A 25547-nucleotide genomic window follows, 5' to 3' on the forward strand; every position below is an offset into this window, starting at 1 on the left:
AAACAAAACCCATTGGAAATGTAGTAAATACTACTCTAATTTTTCATATGGGAGAGCCACAACAGTAGAAATAAACATAGTTAATGTCGGAGAACACAACCATTCAAATGTAATGGAAATCGAGGTTAGAGATGCTCTAGAAACTATCAGTGAAGCAAACACCAGCTCCCAACAGACCAGTACCCAAATACTAAAAAACTTATTACCTAGGGTACCTGAACATGTCAAAGGACAAATCCCATCTATTCCCACTTAAAAAACATTAATACCCCCACACTTTTATAGAAATAAAGATCTTACCACAGTACACAGTAATCCACAAAGATGAGAAATTCAGTCTTCATGACAATAACAATCATGAAAAATGTATTATTATCTTTGCCACCAACAACAACAAACAGTAATTAAAAACTGGTTGATGGATGGTACATTCAAAGGTTGCCTCAATCCTTTTTTACCAACTATATACCATCCATGATGGATATGACGACACTAACATCCCCTTCATATACACACTACTCCCCTATAAGCAAAATACCACCTACATAGAGCTCCTTACAATAATAAAACAACTCACCGACAACGGTATCCCCCAAAAAATAATAATTGACTTTGAATAAGCAATGATTTAGTCAATTTTAAAAATATACCCACACACTGCAAAACAAGGTTGCTATTATCACTTCAACCAAAGTATCTGGAGATACCTACAAAAATCTACTCTAAGTATAGATTATGCCACCAATAGCAACTTTGCCTATCAAATCAAAAAATTAATAGCACTGGTCTATGTATCAACAACTGAAGTAGCCAAACACTATAACATACTTCTTAAATGCCCTTTCCACAAAGAAAATGAAACAAAACTAACTCTCTTCCTAGACTACATTGAAGACACTTGGGTGGGAAGGCTACATAGGTCACGGCACCGTAGACAAGCAAATCCCCTGGTTGAACGTCTATGAAGGCATCCTAGCTCAAAAAGCTAAAAGAAAGCTAAAACTAACAATGCCGTGGAAGGATGGCACAATGCCTTCCAAGCCACAATAGGAAGTGTGCACCCAACCTTACACAACCTAATAGAAGCCATCAAAATAGAACACAGCTATCAAGACCTAAGACTGAGCAATCCCTAATTAAAATAGGCCATAAGCAAAAAAAAACAATGTATGAATACCTGCAACACAAAACTCAACTATTTCCAAACACCAAAGGGCAACATTACCTAGACATGATTGCTATATCTATACTTTAAACAAAAGACAATGCTAAACATCATAAGCATTTTAAAATCACAAAACATTTAAACAACATAATTCAACTCTTTTTAACATTAATAATTATAATTATGTCATTTAAAAATTAAAAAGGTACATATAAATCTATGACATAAAAAATATTTTAAAATAAAAAAGAAACAAACAAATCAAATGTAACCAAAAACATTTCCCTCCCAGAATAATACAAAATAACTTACAGTTATGTCGCAGTAGATGGTCCTCAAAAACCAACAAATCCATAGTAGATAAATTGAAAAACAAATCCATCCAAAAAGAAAGCCCCCCAAAAAATGCAAAAATACAACGGTAGAAAAAATAGGCCAACGACGCAATCATCTTAGTAACAAAACTTTCAAAAACCCAAATATTTGCCTAAAAAAAAATGCTCCACCAAGCCAGAAAAATACAAGGAAATGTAAAAACGTAACTTGTTTTGAAGAAATAAAGTATATTTTCCTTTTTTTTTTAAAAGAAACGTGTCGTCAGTACCATCCGTTCATGAAATGGGAAACCTATAAAGAAAAAAAAAGAACACCCTCCCACAATAACATGTACAAATCCACACACATGAATATCATCATTAAATACAACATAACAAAAATAAACAACACATAACTAACACTATATAACACTCGACTTCTCTTCAACACTATGTCAAACATATAAAACACTAAACTACCAAAACAACACCTAACTACACTAGAAGACATCAATGAATGCCCTAACGCGCTATTGGAACGAGAAGGAGATCACCAATCTTGCCTACCGTCATTTGGATGAACTGTTGTGTCCAGCTTGGGGGCCCGTGATTTCAGGGGACTGCTGAGTTGACCCCCCGCCGAGTGCTCGATCTCTGGCCCCGCGGACTGCCTGCTGCCCAGACTCCACATCCCAGTGGGCACTGCAGTCTCGTGAGAGGCTAGAGACACGCCTCCCGCCCCCGGCACTACAAACACTGCCTCAGACCAACGCGGCGCGGGACGCGCTATTGGAAGGTGAAGAAGATCACCAATCTTGCCTACCGTCATTTGGAGGACCTGTTGTGTCCAGCCTGGGGGCCCGTGAGTTCAGGGGAATGCTGAGTTGACCCCCCGCCGAGTGCTCGATCTCTGGCCCCGCGGACTGCCTGCTGCCCAGACTCCACATCCCAGTGGGCACTGCAGTCTCGCGAGAGGCTAGAGACACGCCTCCCGCCCCCGGCCCTACAAACACTGCCGCAGACCAACGCGGCGCGGGACGCGCTATTGGAACGAGAAGGAGATCACCAATCTTGCCTACCGTCATTTGGAGGAACTGTTGTGTCCAGCTTGGGGGCCCGTGAGTCAGTTTACATACTGATATGAAAAATTTGATAACGTTGGTGGAGAGATTAGACCTGTATCTGAGAGTCAGGATGGATCAACTTTTGTCTAGACTTGCTGTAGTGGAGGAGTTCATCATAAACATCAGTACTAAAGGGGAGGTGGTAGGAGGTGCCCTGGTACCGCTACAGCCTATGAGTGCAGGCGGGAACATATACGCTGAGAGCGGCACACCTCCTATTCTAGGGCCTTGTATCAATATAGAAAGAACCGCTAGTAGTAAAGTGAAGACCTCTACCAAAAAAACTTCGCCCGAAAATGGGACGAGCAGCCAAGTCTTTGATCCACTAGGCACTCCAGGTTCCACACTAGAGAAGGATACCACTATATTAACTCGGAAAGGTGCCCCTGTCCTTGCCCAACCAATATAACCTATTGACTCACTAAGAGGAAAAGCCTCAACAATATGGGGGCGGCAGAACTTGACTAGCCATTTAGACCTCCCTCTGGCAGCCACTCCATACGTCGTGGTTCTGGCAAACGTACCAGAAATAGGGAATACAGAGGAAGAATCATGGGCTTCTCTAAAATATAAATCCCTCCACTGGCTGGGTAGGAAGGTAGGTTTGTCAAACCAACTTTTTCACAAATTTAAAATGGTCCGTAGGGTACAGTGGTTGGGTGGCATGGAAAAAAGATTAACTGGAGATTGTTTAGTCCTCACCTTTGCATCCCAGCTACTGTTAACAAAGATAATAGCAGCTGGTGAAAAACATTTCTTAGATCCAGTAGGAATAAATATTTTACCTCTCGGTTTTTCCATATCCCCCAGGCATCGCACAAAAACGCCCTTGAATTGGGATCTTACAAATCAAACGACTCAAGGAGGTACTGGGTGCAGACTAGCAACAGATTTAACCCTCTATCAGGGCTTGAAGACAATGACTGACTGATTGGCAGCCATTTAACTATCATAGGCCAAGGGCAATCTGCCCAAGGCTTGGAGCAACAAGAACTGGAATGTACGGATATTCCTCACTCCCCAATAATTTTGGACCATCCTGTTAATTAAATTAAAACACTAACAGCAAAAGATATGATTTGGGGGTAGCCCAAGAAGAGGATTTGCCCACTCTGCCATTAGCAGGTAGCAATGGTCTAGACCAATCAGACACTAATAGAAAAAGGCACCCGTAACCCAGAGAATTTGAAACTCAATATTATTTTTTCGAATGTGGCAGGCCTCCGACTGAAAATAATTAACGATGCTTGGCTAGAACTTGCAAGGAATTACAATATCCTATGTCTATAGGAAACTTGGGCGACCAAAGAATTACATCTTGAGGGCTACAAAACCTTTTCCTCATGTGCTCTACCATCGATTGTAGGCAGGCCACGAGGTGGATTAACAATTTTTTATCTCAAATAATATTCCTATTGAAAAAATTGTTAATTTAAGATCAGAACCCAATTTTCAAATTGTAATCCTTAAAATAATCAGGTCCGTCAAATACTTTTTGGTTAATTTATATAACAACTTATCGTCACCAGAACTACTAACGGCCCTGAATGATATTCTGTTCACATTACAGGATCAAACGAATACATTTCTGAAAGAGAACTTTAAACTAATTTGGGGGGGAGACTTTAATCTATCGCTCTGTACTAATATTATTAACAGAAATTGTGGAGTATTGGATGAGCATAATAATATTCTAACCCATTTTACACACTCCCTTATTGGTACCCGTTTAAATGAAATTATGGCTGTTTAAGAGATGGGGTTCACTAATGAACTAGTAACTCCCCCAGTTCCTTTTTCAGCGACTTTTAATGGTAGGGGTGCCCATAGTGTAATTGATTATATCCTGACCACTAGTAGTATAGAAACGAGTATCCAAAATTTTGAAACCGTAAATAATGCTACAAGTGATCATTGCCCAAATACTATAACAATTCTGGTTCCAATTAAATATTTAAAACAGAATTCATCAAATATCCTGGGACAACAGATGATAACATTGGACAGGGTGAACGGTTTCGCACTAAAATGGGCAAAGATTAATCCAGCCCAGCGGACTACTAAGATAGTGAGGAAAGCTATGCCACTGATCGAAAAATTTCTAAATCCTGATACATCGCCCAGCGAGATTCTAACGAGCTATGTCACTATCACTAAGATAGTCCACCAAACTCTTTTTAAAGAAATAAAGGGGAAATGTCAAACACAGAGGGGATGGTTTAATACCATTTGTACGAAAGCATACTCCTTACTGAAACATGCATTGCATAATTTACCTAGGGATAAGGAATTAATCACTAAACTTAGGAAAAACTATAACAATGCTCTAAAGGCTCGTAAGACAGAATTAAAAAATTAACTCTGGGCCCAATTGTATAAAAGTTGTGCCACGAAGGACTCAACAAACTTTTGGAAGGTTGTAAAAGCTCCCTTCCTACGAGGCGAGACTGAACAACAGGCGATCGAGGTCGCGGTAGATGCTGCCGCTTGGGTCAAAGACTATTCCGAGATTTTTGGATATAAATCAAGTGATATCATTGACACATCTGACTCCGAGGGGCAGGCTTTCGTCTTCCCAATCCCCCTTATGTTCACATTATAGGAAGTAGAAGAAACCCTAATAGTAAGTAAAGGTGGGAAAGCCCCAGGACCGGATGGTGTCCCGGTGGATCTCTTCAAATATAATCAAGAATTATGGTCACCAATTTTGACTAAAGTTTTGGAAGCAGCTTGCACAATAGGCCTAATTGATTCATGGTCGGCCTCAATACTCGTCCCAATTTTTAAAAAAGGCGATCGCCACAATCCTGCATGTTACCGTCCCATCTCTCTCCTCGACTCCCTTGGAAAGGTGGCGGGACGAATTCTTCTTGGAAGACTCCAATCCTGGGCAGAAAATAATAATATAGTTGCTGACCTCCAGTACGGATTTAGAGAGGGATTGGGTACCGTGGAGCAGATGCTTAATTTGTCCCTCTTAATGGGGAAATATGTTGGCGCTAAAGGTGGCCAACTTTATATGGCCTATGTTGACCTCACAGTCGCCTTCAACTGTGTAAGTCATCCTAAACTATGGGCTATTCTTGCAGGAGCGGGAATTGACCAATCGTTGGTCAATTTCCTTAGAGAACTTTACTTTGGCGCAACGGCCAGAGTGAGGTATAGTCTTAAAGGCGAACTCACTGCGTCTTTCAGGGTGGAGAGGAGGGTTAGACAGGGTTGTGTCCTGGCCCCCTTCCTGTTCACCCTGTACACAAATGGGTTGGAAAAAGCTATGTTGGAGGGGGCCAGGACATGCCATTTATCGGCACTCGTCCGATACCATCTCTTCTCTACGCCGACGATGCCGTGATTTTAGCCAGAACACCTGTGGAGCTGCAACGCAATGTAGAGAGGTATAGGAACTTCATGGAAGGGCTGGACCTCAGAATTAATATTAAAAAAACATTTACTATGTATGCAGGCACAGGGTTCAAGAAAGCAAAGGACATTTTCATTGACAGTACGAAACTGGATAGAACTCCAACATACCCATATTTGAGGATTCTAATCGATAACAAATCTTCATGGAAGCATGCGATAGAGGCAAAAAAGCTACTGTTCTTAAGGGCAACCACAGCCCTGATATCATTTGCACAAAGGCTGGGGAAAAAGTCAGCCCCTGAAATGCTTACAATATATCAAGCTAAATGTTTAAGTGTAGCATGTTACGGGGCGAGTGTTTGGGGTCATGGGAAGGTTGAAGCACTGCAGAAAATAGAGAATTATTTTCTGAGGTATCTGTTAGCCATACCCCAAAGTTCTTCAGCTTATTGCTGTCATGTAGAATTAGGGATTGCAAATATTACAGATATCATCAAAATGCAACCGATACTTTTATGGTATAGGGTGTGGACCTCCCCCAAAAATGACCTAACACGAACCATTCTTAATGATTGCCTTGTGTTATATAATAGTCATAAAATCAGCTGGCTTGCCTATGTAAAAAAGTTATTTTATGACCTGGGACTGAAGAAGTACTATCTGTCGCCACCGTCTATCGCTGAAGTTTCTAAAGCTACCTTAAAGAAGATTTGCATGGCTCACCTTGATGAGTTAAGACTAAGCTCGGAGTATGGAAAGAGCTCAGCCCAGCACATTCTGAATATTCAGACGACCTTAAGTATTCAGCCTTATTTAACATTCAATCTGTGCAACTATGACAAATTAGTGCTGACTCGTCTTAGGCTTAACATTTTTCACCGATTGGTTTCATTCCCCCACGTTAACGACTGGTCTAGGAACCTTCTAGCATGTCCGTGTGACTCTGTTTCCCCTCAATCCTCGATACACAATGTGTTATTTTGTAAAACTTTTTTAGAGCCCAGAAAGACCTGGATAATTCCAATTCTAAGAAAGATGGGCTTACGCTTCTGTCGCCCCGCTTTCCTAGCTCTCCAATTTATAGATGATGAGTTCTACATAAAAAATGTTGCCCTCTTTTTGAGATTTGTGTTAGGCACAGAGAAAATCTTGATTAATAGTACTTAACAATTAGTTAAATGACAATTGGAAGTTGATTTTCCCTTGTTAAGTATATTGATGAATTGGGAATTTTTAACTGTATTTTATACTCGTTTTTAGCATTAGATTTTATTATGTTTTACAAATGTTATATCTTGATGATTGTATTTTTTCATGAACTTTTATGGATTCTGTGAATTGGAAACCAAAAAAAGTATTTGAATTGAATTAATGCCCTAACAAATCAATCTACTCTACTGCTACCTCGCCCCTACCCAAAAACTGCCTTGAAAGTAAATTTAGTCAAACTTACCTTAACCGATGAAGCACACCTCCTAACTGTGATGTTCCATCTTGCAAAATGACCTAAAAACTAAACAGATAGACATAAAAGTGAGAAAAAGGAAACAAAAATTAAAAAAGACTGACTCGCCAAAGACAAGAATGAAGAAATAATAAAAAAACAAAAACATTTAAAGCATATTTTTTTTGTACAAAAATTTTTACATTTAAAAAAAAATGTTCACACAATTGTACAACATATATTAAATATTATATAATCATGAAACAAAAAATATAATGTTTAATATATATTAAAATGTATGTTTGTTTGATGTACTCACCTTCAAAATATACATTTACAATAAGACTATTGTAAACATGCAAACAATACAACAATGTTTAATTAAAAATATATGATACAATATATTTGTAAAAATAATTGTAAACTATTTAATATATTAAATATTATTTTTTAACATTAGTATTTAATATACTAAAAAATCAATTCAAATGAATGTACACAGTATAACTTTGTAAAATACATATATAATTTTCCAACAAAAATAAAATTATATAAAATATATTAAAAAACATGTATAAAGAAATGTACTAAAAAGTTTTCTTTTATTCATAAAAATGGTAAATAATAAAACTCAAAACGTTTATAATGAAAGAACTGAAAATGTGTTTACTTTACTATTACTTGACTATACTTTGAAAAAATTTACCATTTTTCAAAACTGTAAAAATATATTTTTAATTTTGCAAATGTACATAAAAATATATATGTTCAAAATATATTATACATTATAGTAAATTCTGAATAACCAACATTTCTAAATTATGTTTTTCAATATTTTCAAAAATTGTATACCAAAACCAAATAAAAACAATTTAATTGTGAACGTCAAAAAATATACATTTGCAAAAAAAACGTTAACAATAAAAACTAACATACATCTCGTTTCTTATTTGTATGAACATAATAACTCTGAAAAAAATAAAAATAAAACATAAAAAATTACTATTTCAACTCCAAAACCGACTAAACTCAGGGACAATGCTTGATAATAAACCAAATAAATTATTATTCCAACTACAAAACTAACTAAACTCAAGGAAAGTACTATATATTAAACCATTAAAAATGACTATTACAACTCCAAAAACAGCTAAACTCAAGGAAAGTGCTGGATAACAAACCAAAACAATAACTATTCCAACTCCAAAACCAACTAAACTCAGGGAAAGTGCTGGATAATAAACCATTAAAATGTACTATTCCAACTTCAAAACCAACTAAACTCAGGGAAAGTGCTGGATATTAAACCAAAACAAATTACTATTCCAACTCCAGAACTAAATGAACTCAGGGAAAGTGCTGAATAATTAACAATTACAAATGACTATTCCAACTCTAAAACCAACAAAACTCATGGAAAATGCTGGATAATAAACCAAAACAAATTACTATTCCAACTTCAAAACAAAATAAACTCAGGTAAAGTGCTGGATAATTAACCCCCCATAAAATTACTATTCCTAATCCAAAATAAAAAAACTAAAGAAAAATGCTAAATAAATTAAACTTTATAAATATTTAAAAATACAAAACTTTTCAAAACAATGAAAAAAACTAAAATTTCTAAAAATGTGTTTTTATCAAAATTAAAAATGTAAGACAACATTGTTTAAAATGTGTCCAACAAATAAAAATAAAATGTTTAAAAAAATTATTATAACATACAATATTTTAAAAAAGTATTCACTCCCCTGTTTTAACTGAACTCATTGTTGTATATATTTGGATTCTGCTATCCAGTGGTAAAGTGCTCTCTCCCTAAAACATGGTAAAGTTGACCTACACTTAATTAGTACATTTAATTTACTTATAGGGCCTTATTAAATGGCTCTACATGTACACAGGGTCAGTAAATTAAATGCTTGTAGTGGGCAGCAGCACCCTTTGTGCCACCAACTAATTTAACCCCTTAAAACATGTGGCAGGCCTGCCACTGCAGCTGTAGGGCAGCTTTACATTGCCATTTGAACCTGGCAAAACAAACCTTTCACCAAGCTTAAACCTTCATTTTAATACTTATAGATGAAAGAGATGAAAGACTCAATCTCAAGATGTGAGGAAACTGCCAGTTTCTTCTCGGTAAAAATTGCAAAAATTGATCAATCCTTCCTTCATACCCAGGACCCGCCCAACCCCTAATTTATCTGCAACACTGCTTTCTACTCTACCTCTTGGGCTGCAGCACCCCTACCACCTCATTCTTCCAACCTCTGACCCATTCAATCCCCACCCACTCCTATACCTCCTACCCTTCGATTAAAAAATAATGCCTCCTGGCACAACTTCCACCCCATGACCGAGCTCGAAGTCTCCACTATTATAACCAAACTTAAACCATCTTCACATACCAAAGATACTCTCCCCTCGTCCCTAGTTCACATCCTTCACCATATCATCACCCCCTATTGGACCAAGATCATTAAAACCTCCCTCGCCTCTGGATGTGTCCCTGACTCCCTCCAACTTGGAGGGAGTCAGGGACACATCCATTCCTAAAAACCTCACTGCGGATCACAATGATCCTAACAACCTCCGACCAATCTCTAACCTCTCATTTCTTGCTAAAGCCCTGGAAAAATATGCCTTGTTACAAATGAACAATCACATTCGTAATTTTAACCTACTTGACTCCCTTCAATCAGGCTTCAGGAAAGGCTGCAGCACAGAAACCGCAATACTAAACATTGTTGACGACCTCCATAAATCCCTTGACAATGGTGAAGCTTACCTTCTCTTCTCCTCCACCTCTCGGCTGCATTTGACACAGTCAATCATGCCTCCATACTAAAGTCGCTTCAATCCTGCTTTGGCCTTAACAGGGTGGTCCTCAAATGGTTCACCTCTTTCCTCCAACACAGAACACAACAAATCAAAATCAAATCCTGCCTCTCTAATCCGACAACTGTCTCCTTGGGCGTTCCTCAAGGCTCTACCCTTTCTACCTCTCTCTTCAACCTCTTTATGGAACCCATCACCCTCATACTGAAACAAGCGGGAATCAACTATCACCTTTATGTGGATGACACCCAAAACTATTACAAAATTAAATAACACTCTGATATCCTCCAGTTAAACAATACCTTGAATAAATCCAATCCTTGTTCTACGCCAATCATCTTAAACTAAACCCCAAAAAAACTGAAATCATTCTCTTCTAACCTAAAAACAATCGGCTCCCGATCCAAAGCTCGATCGCTGACCTGAATGCCCTCAACTGCTCACTCTCCCGATCTGATTCGGCGAAATCCCTGGGTTTCACGCTTGATAAAAAGCTTGACCTAATAGGTCATATAAAAAACTCAGCCAAAGGAGCACTTTACACTCTCTGTCACCTCAAGAAAATCAAGCCCTTCATTCCTGCATTCCTGCTGACGACTTCAAATCAGTTGTCCAATCCTTAGTCCTCTCTCGAATAGACTATGGCTTGGCTATCCTCACAGGAACCCCCAAAATTCACCTGGCCCCACTAAATGCTGTTCTCAACTTGGCGGCCCAACTAACATGGACTGTAAAAAATTTGACCACATCTCCCCAGCCCTGAAAGCCCTTAAATGGCTCCCTATTGAAGGAAGATGCTTCTACAAAATAGCCTGCATCACACACAAAGCCCTTCACCAACAAACCCCGCTATACTTAACAAACAAACTCAAAAAGGCGGGTTGCACCAGACTGTTGAGAAGCTCCAATTCGCTCCTCCTAGTCCCCCCACTTCTAAAAATGAAATCCCCCCAATCTCGCTCCTTCTCAGGGAACGCTCCAAACATCTGAAATTTCCTCCCACTTGGCCTGCGCTGCAACCCCACCTACCTCAACTTTAAAAAAGACCTCAAACTCTCCTTCTCAACTTATACTGGGGTCCTTAACCCCCACACGGACTAGACTTTCTTCTTCCCCCTACTTCGTTTTGTCAGTCCCCTCCCGTACCATCATTACACTCAACCACTGCTCAAAACATTCCTCGCTTCTCCGACACTGATTTATTTCCCATATATATTATGTTTATGTTTCTTGTCCCCTACATTGTTTGAAATAGCACGTTTTTCACCCTTACTCCTCTCCTCACTTATTTTATAATGTGATGTATTCGCTCGCTGCATGTGATATCCGGTTCTACTGTTTTTTTCCGTTTTCTTATGTTCTTGTGAAGCACTCTGATACCCCCGGGTCTAGCCAGCGCTATGTAAAACTTTTCAAATAAATAAATAAGCATAGTCACCCCTATGTTATGCCCTACAGGTTCATAGGGCAGGGTGCATGGTAAATAAAAAGTAAGAAATGCTAGTTCAAATTGTACATGTCCTGGCAGGGAAAAACTTTTAAAGTCATTTTACCTGTTGTAAAGCTATCTCTCCCATAGATTAAGACTGGCATACCTTACTATGTGAAATGGCCTTAACAATGAGGGCTCAGTCACATGTGCCATTCTCCGCAATGCGAACCACAGATGCCTTTACCAGGTATATGCCTTAACAGCGCAAATACGTGGTTACGGGAATGCGCAGTCTAGGTGCAGAGTGGATGGGTAGATACAGGAAGACTGGAAGAGGAAGGATCGGGAGAGTAAGTGGTGAGGTAAGTGGGTTTGGGGGCCAGTTCATGGTCGATTTTAGGCCTCAGGGTGTTGGGAACTGCATCAGAGTTCTTTAAGGGACAGTTTTTAGGGCTCAGCATAGGTGAAGCTGGGGTTAAGGTAGTTGTTTGGACATGGGGTTCATTTTTAGAGCTGAGGGCAGGGGAAAAGGAACAGTGTACAGAGCAGGGGGCAGTATTAGGTCTCATTGTGGGGGCAGTGCTAAATTTGTTAAAAACCTTAGTGCCAGGGCTCTCGAGAGGAGGATACTAGAACTTGCACCATCCGTTGCCCCTGGCAGCACTGCCAATGACAGCACCAACACAATACTAATCATCACACTGTTAAAAGTGTGACAATTCATACTATTACAGGCCCCAAAGGTATGATAATGGCTTTGGAGGCAAATACTAATAATTGTAAATTGAAATTGAAATAATGAACAGAAGTTGTTTTGCTTGTACATACATTGACAGACACCACTACCATGTGGCAGACAGTCATAAGCCCCGGTGCCGGCAATTAAGTGCTGGTGCTGAGCACCGGAAATCACTCGCACAAATTAAGCACTGGGTGGGGGGCTGGGTTGGGGTACTTTAGGGATATAGGGGACAGTTTAGAGGGTGGGGGAGACTTGGGTCAGTGTAGTTTTGGGGGTTAACTTTATGGGCTATGGGCAGGTGGAAAAGAGACAGTTTACAGGTCTGTTTTACACCTAAGAGTGGGGGGCTGGGTGGAGATAGTTTAGGGATATATGGGACAGTTTGCAGGGCTCAGGAAAAGGAAGGCTGGGGTTGGGTTAGTTTTTTCGGGAGTGGGTTAAGTTTTTAAGGTTCAGGGATGGCCAATAGGGACAATTTACAGGATGGAGGCAGCAGTATGATCTTTAGGACGCAAGTCTCTTTACCCATCATGTCTTTAACACATAATTGCGTGGTAAAGGCATGTGTGGTAAAGACACATGTGGCAAAGATGCAGTTGTTGTTGAGACTGCGCTGTACAGGCGTACGTTGTGCAGATATGCGTTGTTCTATCATACAACCCCTTTCTACACTTAATACGTGTTAACCTCAGTTTGGGACCAAACAGCGAAATACTGGTTACTTTCGAATTGTAATTTAAAATTCTCTTTAATGGTAAAGTTTAATTTAAGTTACTATTCTGAGCATGCCACGTTTAGATAGTTGACATTTATTTGCCTTAACGTAATGTGCCTTTCTGCCAGTGTCTAGGGTCACATGACTGTGACTGGCTCTCCTGTTGTATTTATGTATTCCTTCCAGACTTAGAGGCAAGATGGCCTCAGGTGTGGGGCAGGGTGTTGCTCTCCTGAGCAGGATGCCCTGTGGATTGTAATCAGCCTTCCTGAGCTTCAAAGGGGCAGCCTCAGGGCTTGCCCACCCCTTTTCTGACTTCTAAGGGATTCCTGCCCTGCTACTGAAAAATGCAGCTCACACCTAGGCCTGCCTGTCCTTTGTTACCCTAGACAGTTGGAAGCCAAACCCAGGAATGGGGGAAGGTCAGACAATAGCAGAATCCCCCACCCAAAGGCTTGAACTGGGGATAAAAGTGGTCTGGACCTGTCTAAAGAATCAAGATTGGGCCTGTTTGCCATGAAATCAGGCTGCCAAGAAGAGATTCCAAAGGTCAGTTGGCACACCTCCTGGTTCAGCTACATGGTCACAATAAGCTCCCAGAGGCCTCCTTTCAACCGCCCAGCTGGCCAGTACCATTTGGACCTTCCTGGACCTGCACGAGCCCTGCTGCTGGCATCTGCTGGTGTGAGTCCTGATACCTAAGAGGTGCTCCCCAGGGACACTTGGCTGCCAACAAACGGTACACCTTCTGAAGAAAAGGTGAAGATGCAGAAGCTTTTTGGCTCCTAGCGATCGCAAAGTGACCTTTTTGCGTCGAGAATCGATCACTCCTGACAACTGCCAAAGCAAACAGCAGCACTTTGCTTGTACTTGAGATGGCAACTCTTCAGTGAGAAAAATCTGGTCCCTGCATCAGACCCAGGCTCCATTGCCGTTGGCCTGAACTGCTGGCTTTCCCCAGTTCAGCACAAGAAGATATCTGTGAACGGCGCTTTGTGGTTTTTGGTGCTATTTTCACCTAAAACCTAAAAATTCATATCTCCCCATCCACTGATTGGATGTTTACCATTTGGTCTTTTTTTGTTTATTACATATTACTCTTTTTTTTAGAAATGTGTTTGTTCACTTTATTATAGTTTGAGTGCTGCATAGGTACCTTACATATTCCCTCTAGGTTAAGCCTGACTGTTTTTGTGCCAAACTCTCAGAGGATAAAGTACAGGTTTATTTACTGATGTTTGTGGTTCAACTTGACAAGAAATGGGTTTATTTTTTGATAAGGGGTTCCACTCTTCTCAACTAATAACCCAATTTCTTACACTCACCCTCTAGTGATACTCATCTTTTTTGGAATGGCACGCAAAATGTTCCCTTTATACATCTATGAAAACATATATCACCCTGGTAAAGTTAGGATGAGTGGGAAGAGTCATGGCAGACTGACCGATCAGAATTTTAAACTTCTTATGCATGCATCAAAAATCATGTAAACAAAATAAATATATAGAGTTTCACAATACTACTCTCTTTACTAGTCCCATTTTCTTTCTATAATTCTATACCCTAGATAATCCTCATACTTTTATTTGTCTTCCTTGTTACACCCTCTTTGCTAGGAAGTCTGAGTTAGAACTCAGGGGGTGATTATTCTAAGTGCATGCATCTTTCACTGCACTAACTGAAGATATTGTTGCTTCTTAACTACTCAACAACAGTGAGATCCGAGCTTTAGAAATTGATAGAGACCTAACTGGCAATCTACTGTCATTCATCCACTAATACAATTTGGGCCTGATTTACCAATTTCTCAAGCAGCGCAGCAGCCACAAATCCTGCACTGTGTGAGAAGGAGGAAGCAGGAGAGCACCAAAGTTACTGAAATATAGCACTCTCCTCCCCTCTCTCTAGCACCGGTGCTGAAATTAGATGCCATGCACCACAGAGATACCTTAGCGATACAGTGTAATGGTGTCTCAGTGAGTCAACCATAGGTTTTGTCCTGGAAGGATACCCTCCAGTACAAAATACTATGCGTAGAGTTCTTTTAAACATTTTCCCACTGTGTATGTGTTCTGTCCAGTGCAGAGTACATGAAAAGTCGGAAAAAAAAAGAGAAAAAAAGCATTTCGCCTTCATAGTGCCTGGTTGAAGGGTGCTCTATTTTCTGACACTAATCCCTGTGTACTTTATTTAGTAAATTGCGCTTAGCGTCAGAAACCATGGGTGGTTGCATAGGTTCGCCCGTGCACACCCCATGGTACGCCTCCTTGGCGCTAAGTAATGCAAAGCAGCGTTATGCCCTGCTTCGTTTTACTTGCACATTATTTCCAGAGCTAAACATTTTGTGCTGGAAAAAAAATCGGACGAAAAGATCCTGTAAAATCTTAGCATACCTGCCCCTTTGTGATTTAGCACATCAATTCGAGTTTGGGTAAACGTAAATTAGTACACACATAATTCTCTTTTGTTTGCCCTTTGATATTCAGCAGACAAGGAGTGTTATGGCTATTACCTCCTGATTTCAACACATATCATAGTCTTGGGCTTTACCCTTCCTCTTTCAGTACTATTGTTGCCTTCTATCTGTCCCAGGCTTGTTTTAAACTTAGTACTGTTGCCACGCAGACTCTGAAGTGACAGGAAGGTGTTTTTATACCACAGTGGGTCCTATAATATACACATTTATATATCAAAGAGTCCTATTTCATACAGAAGTGTTTGGCATGCTTTGAAATGTGACAGGCTTGCAAAGCAGCATGGTCCCCCACTGATTAAAGAGTGCACCTTACACCGTCTGCTGAATTAAATGTGACTCTGCCTCAAAGATTTTGTGTTGGATTTGCGTCTCAAAAGTGATGCAAACCAGCATCAATTGGTTTTTTCTCTTATTTACTTTCCAGCACAAAACTTGTTTTGCCCTGGAAAATTGCCTGAATGTAACGCAAAGAAGAGTGAAGGTGCTTTGCGTTATTTTATTTAGCATCAAGGGGGGGTATATGAGTGGGACAAGGGCCTTCCCATGCAATCACTCATAATTTTTTGTGCAAATCCCTATCTACTAACAATAGTAGACAAAGTTTTGCATTAAAAGTGTATGCCACCTGAACCCTTGAAAGCAGGTGTTAAAAAGAGAAATGTTTTCGATTCTCCTTTCTTTTCTGACTTTGTATGTGTGGCTGCACTGTACAGCACACATACAAATTAGGAAAAGTTTAAAAACTGGTCTAGGCATAGTATGTTGTACAAGAAAGGAACCCTTCCAGTACAAAACGTATGCTAGACTCACATGTAAAGGAGTGGGCTCTAGGCCCACATACTTGCAAATAATGCATGCAAACACAGTGGCTATGGTACTGGTAACTGGCCTAGGGCACGTGCGCCCAGCCCCTTTTATTAGCAGGGTCACCTGAATGGTAACGCCTGTGATAGGTGGGTGTATAGTGTGGGTACAGTACAAGGTTGAATACTAGAACTTGTCCAGGAGGACACTACATCCCTCCCAAACTTTATTTGGAATGAAGCAAACAAAGTCCAACCTATAAGAAAGAACAAACAGGAAAAACATGGTCCAATGGTCAAGTATTGTCTCTTCGACAGGCCTCAGGTTCACAGAGGCTCACGGAATGTCTCTGGGTGGCTAGCCTCCTACAGCACTAGGAATCCTTGTTGGTCTCCAGATGTTTCAGGCATTTGGATCTACTCTGGTGATGCAATGCTCCTTAGGTGTTTCTGGTAATGCAGGTAAATACGTAATTCTCCCTTGGTAAACAAATCCTATTAATCACAATGTTTCATGCTGAAAAGAGTTGCTAACTCAAAACTCATACACTCTAACTATAACTGGACCTAAATAATTCAATTCTAAATCTCAAATTTATCAGAATTTTTTTTATTTAAAATTAAATGGTTGTCGATGTTTGCAATTAAAAACATATATTAATATAAATAACAAATCACAATTTAAAACATCCTATGCATTTATCGTGAAAAACAATTTATCACAAAAGGCAATTCATCACAAAAATACATTAAAATTAATAACAACGTCACCATGAGGGATGTGGATACATACTTCAACAAAATATTATTTGGCAAAATGAAACTCACTAATGCCCTTACTCCCTAATTCAAACACAACAGTACACAGAGAGACAGAAACATAGACAATTCAATTTGTCATTCTGTGACACATCGGGGTAACTGTAATGTTTCAAACCAATCCCATTAGCGTATATCCTTAGCTTGTATTTAGGAATTGATCGTAGTCCCAAAGAATTGTGTCAAACACTGGCGTTCACAATTATATCAGGCATCCTTTAACAAATGTCACTGTTTCTTGCATCAATGACAGTTAAGTTCCATGCAATCCCAGCACATGTGAAAGTGAAAGTACTCACAGTGCTATTTCTGCTACTCACATGCATCTTCCAGAGCATATGTGCAGCAGTAGCTGATATCTCCCAGACTGCATTATCTACGTTTCTGACACATGTGTTGGAGGCAACAGTGACCATTGCACCACCGCAGCTAATGGTTCCCTAACCTGGGCTGTATATGGAAGTAAAGCCTTTCTTATTTGGCATATTCATTTCTTCTCATTTTATAAGTGCTATGTTTTGCACACATCACATTTACTGTCTAGGTGGCACTTAGCCTGTCTGTATTCAAACAATTGTAACAAACACTGGCGTTGACGCCAGTGTTTGATACAATTGTTTGGGACTCCTATGTCCGATCCCTTCATCAGGGATCTTCTCAGTGCTCCCCTACCTGAATGGAAGGTCACCTTCTTTCCATCTTCTTCGCTTTAGGGTGCTGTGCTTGTGTTCGAGCCTGCGCCGTCGCGGCACTTGCTCCCGCTCCCATTCAGGCATGCATGGCAGGGTCAGTCACTTCATATGACATGCTCAATGCTGGGCTAATGGTGGCCATTTTGTGTCACAGGTGGACGGCTGGCACAGCCTTGTCTGTTCAGCATTGCTTCTTCTTTTTGGAACGACCTCTCTCTCCTGGGCAGCTGTCAAATTTCAGGTGTAGGCTTCATCGCACCTCTGACTTCACCCTCTTGGTTCTTCTTTATGGGCACCATCTTCTGGCACTTAGCATGCCCTTTTTCTAGCTTGTGGTGGTTTCTGTTCACCACTGACAGCGGGTGGTGCAATTTTCTTGCTTGCAGTGGTGTCAGAAAGTCATTCGGGGCATGCAGTGCGCAATCTCCTCATGCCTTTATGGGGCTTGGCTGCTTTTGGTCCCATTACCTTGCTGGACCTTGCTTGGCCACTAGGCGCTTCTCTTGGCTGGTGTACCTTTGGGCTTCTTGACGCTCTCTTTGGGCAGGGGGTCACAGTCTCTCTCCGTCAGCTCACTAGGAAATCCACAGGGGGGACGTGCTGCACTCTCTTCTACCAGTCTTTTATCTGTGGCTGCATAGATTGCAGTCTCTAAAGTACTGTGGGGCCTCTCTTCCTTCTACTGGCTGCTTCTTGGACACATGGCAGAAGCACGTGCCAGCAATTCTGCAAGGATGTTTTGATACTCCCTTGAGATGTGCAGACGGCAGCTGGTATGTCCTGAGGCCTACTTCCTCTTTGCTGGGGCAGCACTTTCATCACTGCTGCAATGTCTCTTCCTGCTGCCTGGGGCAGAACCACTGCATGTTTCTCTTCCCCCACATGTTAATCATCAGTCCCATGCAGTCTCTTGGTAGCACTGTATTCTTGTCAGCTCTCTTGCCTCGGGAAGCTTTGGGCTTCTTGTAGTTCTCTGCTGGGGGGATACACTGTATGCATTTTTTATTCTTTTACCCTTACCCTCATATACTACATTACCCTACACAACCCAAACACCATAACACCACCCTCAAACAATACCCTACACTACACAAACACTACCCTAAACCTAAATACACTACTCTACACTACATAAACACAACCCTACCACCTAACATACAACCCCCTGCACGACCACTACCCTAAACCCAAATACACCACTCTACACTATATAAACACAACCCTAAAACCTAAAAGACAACCCCCTGCATCACATCGCTATCCTAAAACCCAATACACTACTCTACACTACATAAACAGAACCGTACAACCTAAAAGACAACCCCCTGCATCATCACTACCCTAATCCCAAATACACTACTCTACACTTCATAAACATAACCCTCAAACCTAAAAGACAGCCCCCTGCACGACCCCAAAAACTACACTGCCCAACTTACCTCTCTCCCCTCGTGGTTCCCCGCTTCACCGCGCTTCCTCTCTTCTCTGCTTCAGGCGTCGTCAGAGCTGCACGTTGTTGTTTGGAAACGGAAGCGCCTCCTTTTCCAAAGAATGATGTGAATAGTCAGCAAAGTAGTTGACCTTGCTAAGTAATGGTATATGCAAAGCAGAAGCATGTGAACTTAAAGCATGCAAAATAAAAGATTCTGCTAAGTAAAAAATGCTTAGTAATGATAAGTTGTAGTCGTAGCTGCAAAGTAATGGTAGATTACCTTCTCTCTCCACTCCTGAGAGCAGCACAGTAAAAGCAGGGGCAAATGTGGCAGCCAACTTGGGTTTATGCATTTCTGCAGTTCTGGGCGGGCAACAGGGCACCTTTCTTCCTTGCTGAATTGAGCCACTCTAAAATGCAAAGTTATAGGGGTGAGGGGGGCGGCACCACAGGCTCTCCAGTGATTCCAGTGATTTGCACAATAGTATCTGGGGTAGGGGTCGCTTCGGAGACAGTTGCTCATACTGGTGCAGTTCTTTGTTTAGTGCTGTGCTTGACTTGCTGGCTGATGGCTTCAGGAAGAGGTGGGAGTCACAAGTTGCTCATAAAGACTTATTTTCCCTCCCAGGCAGCCTCATGCGTGAAGGGAGCTCTGCGCTGGCTCCTGCTGCTGGCAGAAGGTGCTCTATGGCTGCTGGTTGGAGTGTGAGTACTGTGCTGCTAATGGTAGCCCACAGCTTCTTGCCAGGCCACTGCAGCTCCTTCCTGCACCATGCGATGCTCAGGTGACTAGGTGCATGTAATGCCGGTGCGGGCTCGCTAGTGCTGGGGCAGCAGTGCAAAGTGCAGTGCTGGCACGGCTCCAGTCTTCTCTCCATGTGAGCCCCTCTCAGGCCCATGACACATGGTATGTAAGTGGTGTTGCCACTTAAGCTGTGGAGACCACCACAGTCTTCCTCACATTGCGGGCCGGGCTGAGTCTTTTTTGCCAGGCTACCTCAACTCGCTGCAGGGGTGTGTGCCACTCGCTGGATGGGCCCACTGAACTGTTTTCACTCTGTCAACATTGTGGACTACATTGTGGGCTGCTCCTGCTAGCGTGACGGCTGCTGCTGTGTGGGTGAGGCAGAGGTGGGATCATAGGGCACGTCACTGTTATAAGGCAGGGCATTCTCCGGTATTCTGTGTGCTGCTCACACCCGGAGGACTGTTGGGTATAGCAGCCACTTTATGCTGGGCTTAATTCTAGGCTTTGCCTCACCTTGAGGTGCCCAGCGCATACCATATTGGCATCCTGCCAACAGTGCTATATGTGCTTCTTCGTGCTGCTCAACAGCTCTTTCACTATCACAGTAGGCAGGTGGCAGCTGGGCATCAAACTGTTGGAGATGAAAAGTCTTTTGTCTCCCACCTCAGGGCCGGTCAGGAGGGCGGGTGGCTGCAGGGCACAACCAGCAGACTCTGTCCGGTTCCCTCTCTGGGGGGACTGCTTCCCTTTTGTGCCTCAAGTGCTGGCACACTGGTAGGACGTACAGGTGACTTATGTTCTGGCCCTTCTTTCTTCCATGAGGAATAGCAAATCAGCAACCAGCAAACAGACCCCTTCATCACCATTGCCAAGTAGTGGGCTCTAGGCCCACATACTTGCAAATAATGCATGAACACACAGTGACTATAGTACTGGTAACTGGCCCAGGGAACGAGCAACCAGTCGCTTTTATTATCAGGGCCATCTGACCAGTGACTCCTGGGTGTATAGTGTGGGTACAGCACAAGGCTGAACACTAGAACATGTCCAGCAGGACACTGCATCACACACACACCCTTGCACAATGTAGAAAAATTCTGCGTGCTAGGGAGAGGGGGGGAGGTCCCATATCTCTGTAGATATGACACTCTCCTGTTCTCTCCATTTTGGGTGCTATGCTACATTGCGTGTCACTTTCGTACATCCGGTTCTTACTTTTTAATATTGAAACTAATTCACACGTGGAAACTTTCCAAATAAAAGAAAATTGGTAAATGAATGTAAAACCTGACTAGTAAATCAACCACAACAGACTGATATTTTGAGATTGCCAGCTCATTTTGCATCCCTAGTTTTTATAGCTCTTATCATAAGGCTGCTATTGTGGGGGAGGGAACATTCTGGCTCAACATTTCATAGGCAATACCCTGGGAATGCCAAACAACTGCCTGCCAGACCAGTAGAAAACTCCTAATTTGGTGGGTTGTTCCTACCTGGTTTTGGCAGTGCAGGAGCTGGAGGGTCCCGCTCCTGCACTGCCAAACTCATAATAAGGCCCAAAGAGTCACTGAAAAACAACCTCATTTCCGTTTTTATCTATACTTAAAAATAAACACAGACTAGAAAACGGATGCCTTGTTGCTTGTATTTATCCATAAAAATCAGTAAAACATGGAAAACTCAGATGTTTATTTATAAATTAGGAATTAAACTAAGCAAAAATAAAATTACATATTAAATCTCACAAAATACTAAAATAATTCAAATGTCTGTTAATTGATTAAATATGTACATCATTGATTACCAAATAAAAATGTAATTAAAATTAAAATAATGCTAAGTTAAAAAAATGTATAATTTAAATAACTTTCCATTGCATGTTCATGCAACCACCAACCAGGCTACTAAATTTTACATCACTAATTAAATGTAAAAAAATGAATTCCACTTTAAAATTGTCAAACTATCTAAGAAACTTAAAACAAGTACATTAATAATACTAGTTACTAAAATTAATATAACTTACATATATTAAATTAACTAACAACATGATATCTAATACAACTTCAGTAAAATAAACAATATTACAAGCAATTAAAAAACACGGTATTAAATAATTACAAAAAATGATATTCTTAATTTCCATATTCTGTCCCTCTATATTTTTGAGTTGACAATATTTTTCACACAATATATACATGTAACTTAATATTTTTACATTAATTTTTGCATGCACATAGTAAACATAGGGGCATGATATGCTAACAACAGCACAGGCTTAATTCTAGTCCAAAGAAGAACACCTGTGAATGTGCTACACAACCGCTTAGTAGCATCAAAAATTAAGAGTCAATTATCAGTACCTTGTATAAGACATATGGGGCCATACCTACAAAGAATAGGAATAGCGATTTTATCCAAATCACTATTTGGAAATCGCTATTCCTTATAGATTAAATGTTTTGTTAAATACTTGCATGTCCTAGTGGGTTGCAAGTTCACCTACCCCATGAATATTAATGAGTAATGATGACGGAACCGCTCCGTCATCAGCCGCGGTCGCGCTGTGCTGATGACGGAGCGGTTCCGTCATGGCCCGCTCAGCACACCTGCGCGGCGCGGATTCCGCGCCTGCGCTGAGCGTTCTATTGAGTTGGGCGGGCCATGACGGAACCGCTCTGTCATAAGCACAGCGCAACTGACGCTGGTGATGGAGCGGTTCCGTCACCAGCATGCGCCCGCCGCTCTTCCGCCCCGCCCCCTTAGCACTGCGGCGGAATAGCCGCAGCAGTGAAGGGGTTAAATAAAGGGCTTTTTTGTGTATATGCAACCCCTTTCCCTTAAATGAAAATGGGATGCATTTCAACATTATAAAATGAAACATGTTGATTTATTTTTTTTAGAGCAGGCAGTGGGCCTGCCCTTAAAAAACGTTTTCTTATCATTCACAAAGGGGAAGGGGTCACACGGGGCCCCTTTTAATTGGTGAGTGCATTACCACCAACTTTAAGTTGGCGGTAAAGTGCAAACGTTTTGTGACCACATTTCGGAACATTCATACATACCAATGTGATTCAGTATTTGGAAGGGATGCCCTAAACACGCCCCTTCCAAATACTGAATCGCAAAACCCAAATTGCCAATTGCTAGCAAGTTACCAAATAACAATTAGGGCTCTGTACATTCCACAAAAGCATTTTTCCAGGTGCAACAAAATGCTTTGTTCATATGGCCAATTGAAACAGCAATAAACAAAGGACCCTATTGGTCTTTATAACCAACACAGACATGGACAGCAGGAATGTAGCAAGAAAGTTTCCTTGAAAAACGCCTGGTATATGTAATGTACAAAATGAAGTTTCACACTTATTGGCTTACCAGAAGATACCACCAAACCAAAATATTGAACAACCTTCAAAATTATATCAGGCATCCTTTAACAAATGACCAATCTACACAAATGTCCCCTAAGGAATTATTTCTCAATTCTTTACTATTTATAAACAGTCACATAAAGTGAACGTATATTGAACAACACATGGGATATATCTCAATTCTTATTTATTCAAATCAAGATTTAGTTATGGCAACAACAATACTACTAACATTTCAAATCCTATTGTGAGTAGTATATAACATCTTTTGCTTTCTTTGCATGGACAGATAATATACCATACATCACAAAATTTCAATTAGGCATATAACTGATTTTAAAATGACACAGAGGTTCACTTGTAAGCAAATCGATGTTAAGAGCGTCGACGTTTCGGTCCACTAATGGTGAAAACATTCCCCTGGACCATCCTCAGGACGAAAAACTGTTGCACATTCCTAATTACAATGTAGAATAAACATAATCAATGAACACATTTTATTATCCCAGTATAAAGTATCGTCTGCTCACCTCAAAAGACACCCAAAGGGTGAAACCATGAACAAGGAACTTAGCCCTGTAACACCGTGCGAATCGAAAAATACAAAGTGCTAAACCAAGAAAAGTGACTAATTATGTCAAAAAATGTCAAAAGATAATAAATTGTAAATTTTATATACAGGCCAACAAACAACTGGTTTAGGGCTTACCTAATACTTCCAGCCGGAAGTATATGTTAGTCAAATGGACTTCAATGTCCAGAGAATCTAAAAATATATTAAGAGGAAAAAGCCACCTATTAATTACAAAAGAGCTTTCTCACATGTTAAAAATGGTATAGATACCACCACCTAGATAACGTACTCACTCGGAGCTGGTGTCCACAGTAGTTGAACCTGTGCAATGAAACCATGAATACACATTTTTACTCTGCTCTAATATGACTATATCACAAAAGCAGTATGGAGACCCAATGTAGGGAGAGGACTTACGTGCTCAAAACGGATATTTCACTCTGTGAACGTAAAGTACAATAACATATAATTAATACTAGTACTCAAACCTACACCCAATATTCCCGCTACAACGTAGCGTAGGTAAAAGAGTATCCGGGGCTCTGTGTCTTTACTGTACACCTATAAACAAGGGAAGCATGTCATTGATCACGAAAGAGAGAACATGCCTGAAATTCAACATAACGAATTTCAAACTGACGCGAAGTAAAAACTTACTAGAGTAAGGAAGCAACGCTGCCTTCAAAGACCGACCGGTAATCCTCGTCTGACATGGGTCGGGAGAACGCCGTTAATTAAAAGAACTAAAGATGATGTCAGATAGCGCACTAGAATCGCGGCCATCTTGGAGTGGTGATCAAACCATATAACGATGTACTTATTCCTTAGTTTCAATGGAAAACAGAAATCTCATTGAATATCAGATAGTGTAATATAACAATGGACATTTATAATGGGAAACCCTACAAATAATATAGCCCAGAAAAGACAAGTAATGTTTCAGTCAGAGTATAAGAGTACTACGAAGATGCGCTATAACCAATGAAATTAGATGAAACCACAGCATATATCTCGATATTACAGAGTTGCCAAGGTGTGCCACTCGATAAGAGAATTTAGCCCTTTTGTGTGGATCGCCTGCTCACCTTAAAAGAAAATAGGTGGATTTGGTCCTGTGACACTGTAACAAAAGGGCTAAATTCTCTTATCGAGTGGCACTCTTATACTCTGACTGAAACATTACTTGTCTTTTGTGGGCTATATTATTTGTAGGGTTTCCCATTATAAATGTCCATTGTTATATTACACTATCTGATATTCAATGAGATTTCCGTTTTCCATTGAAACTAAAGAATAAGTACATCGTTATATGGTTTGATCACCACTCCAAGATGGCCGCGATTCTAGTGCGCTATCTGACGTCATCTTTAGTTCTTTTAATTAACGGCGTTCTCCCGACCCATGTCAGACGAGGATTACCGGTCGGTCTTTGAAGGCAGCGTTGCTTCCTTACTCTAGTAAGTTTTTACTTCGCGTTAGTTTGAAATTCGTT

The sequence above is a fragment of the Lissotriton helveticus genome, chromosome 8 (genome assembly GCF_964261635.1).
Source record: "Lissotriton helveticus chromosome 8, aLisHel1.1, whole genome shotgun sequence".
NCBI lineage: Eukaryota > Metazoa > Chordata > Amphibia > Caudata > Salamandridae > Lissotriton > Lissotriton helveticus.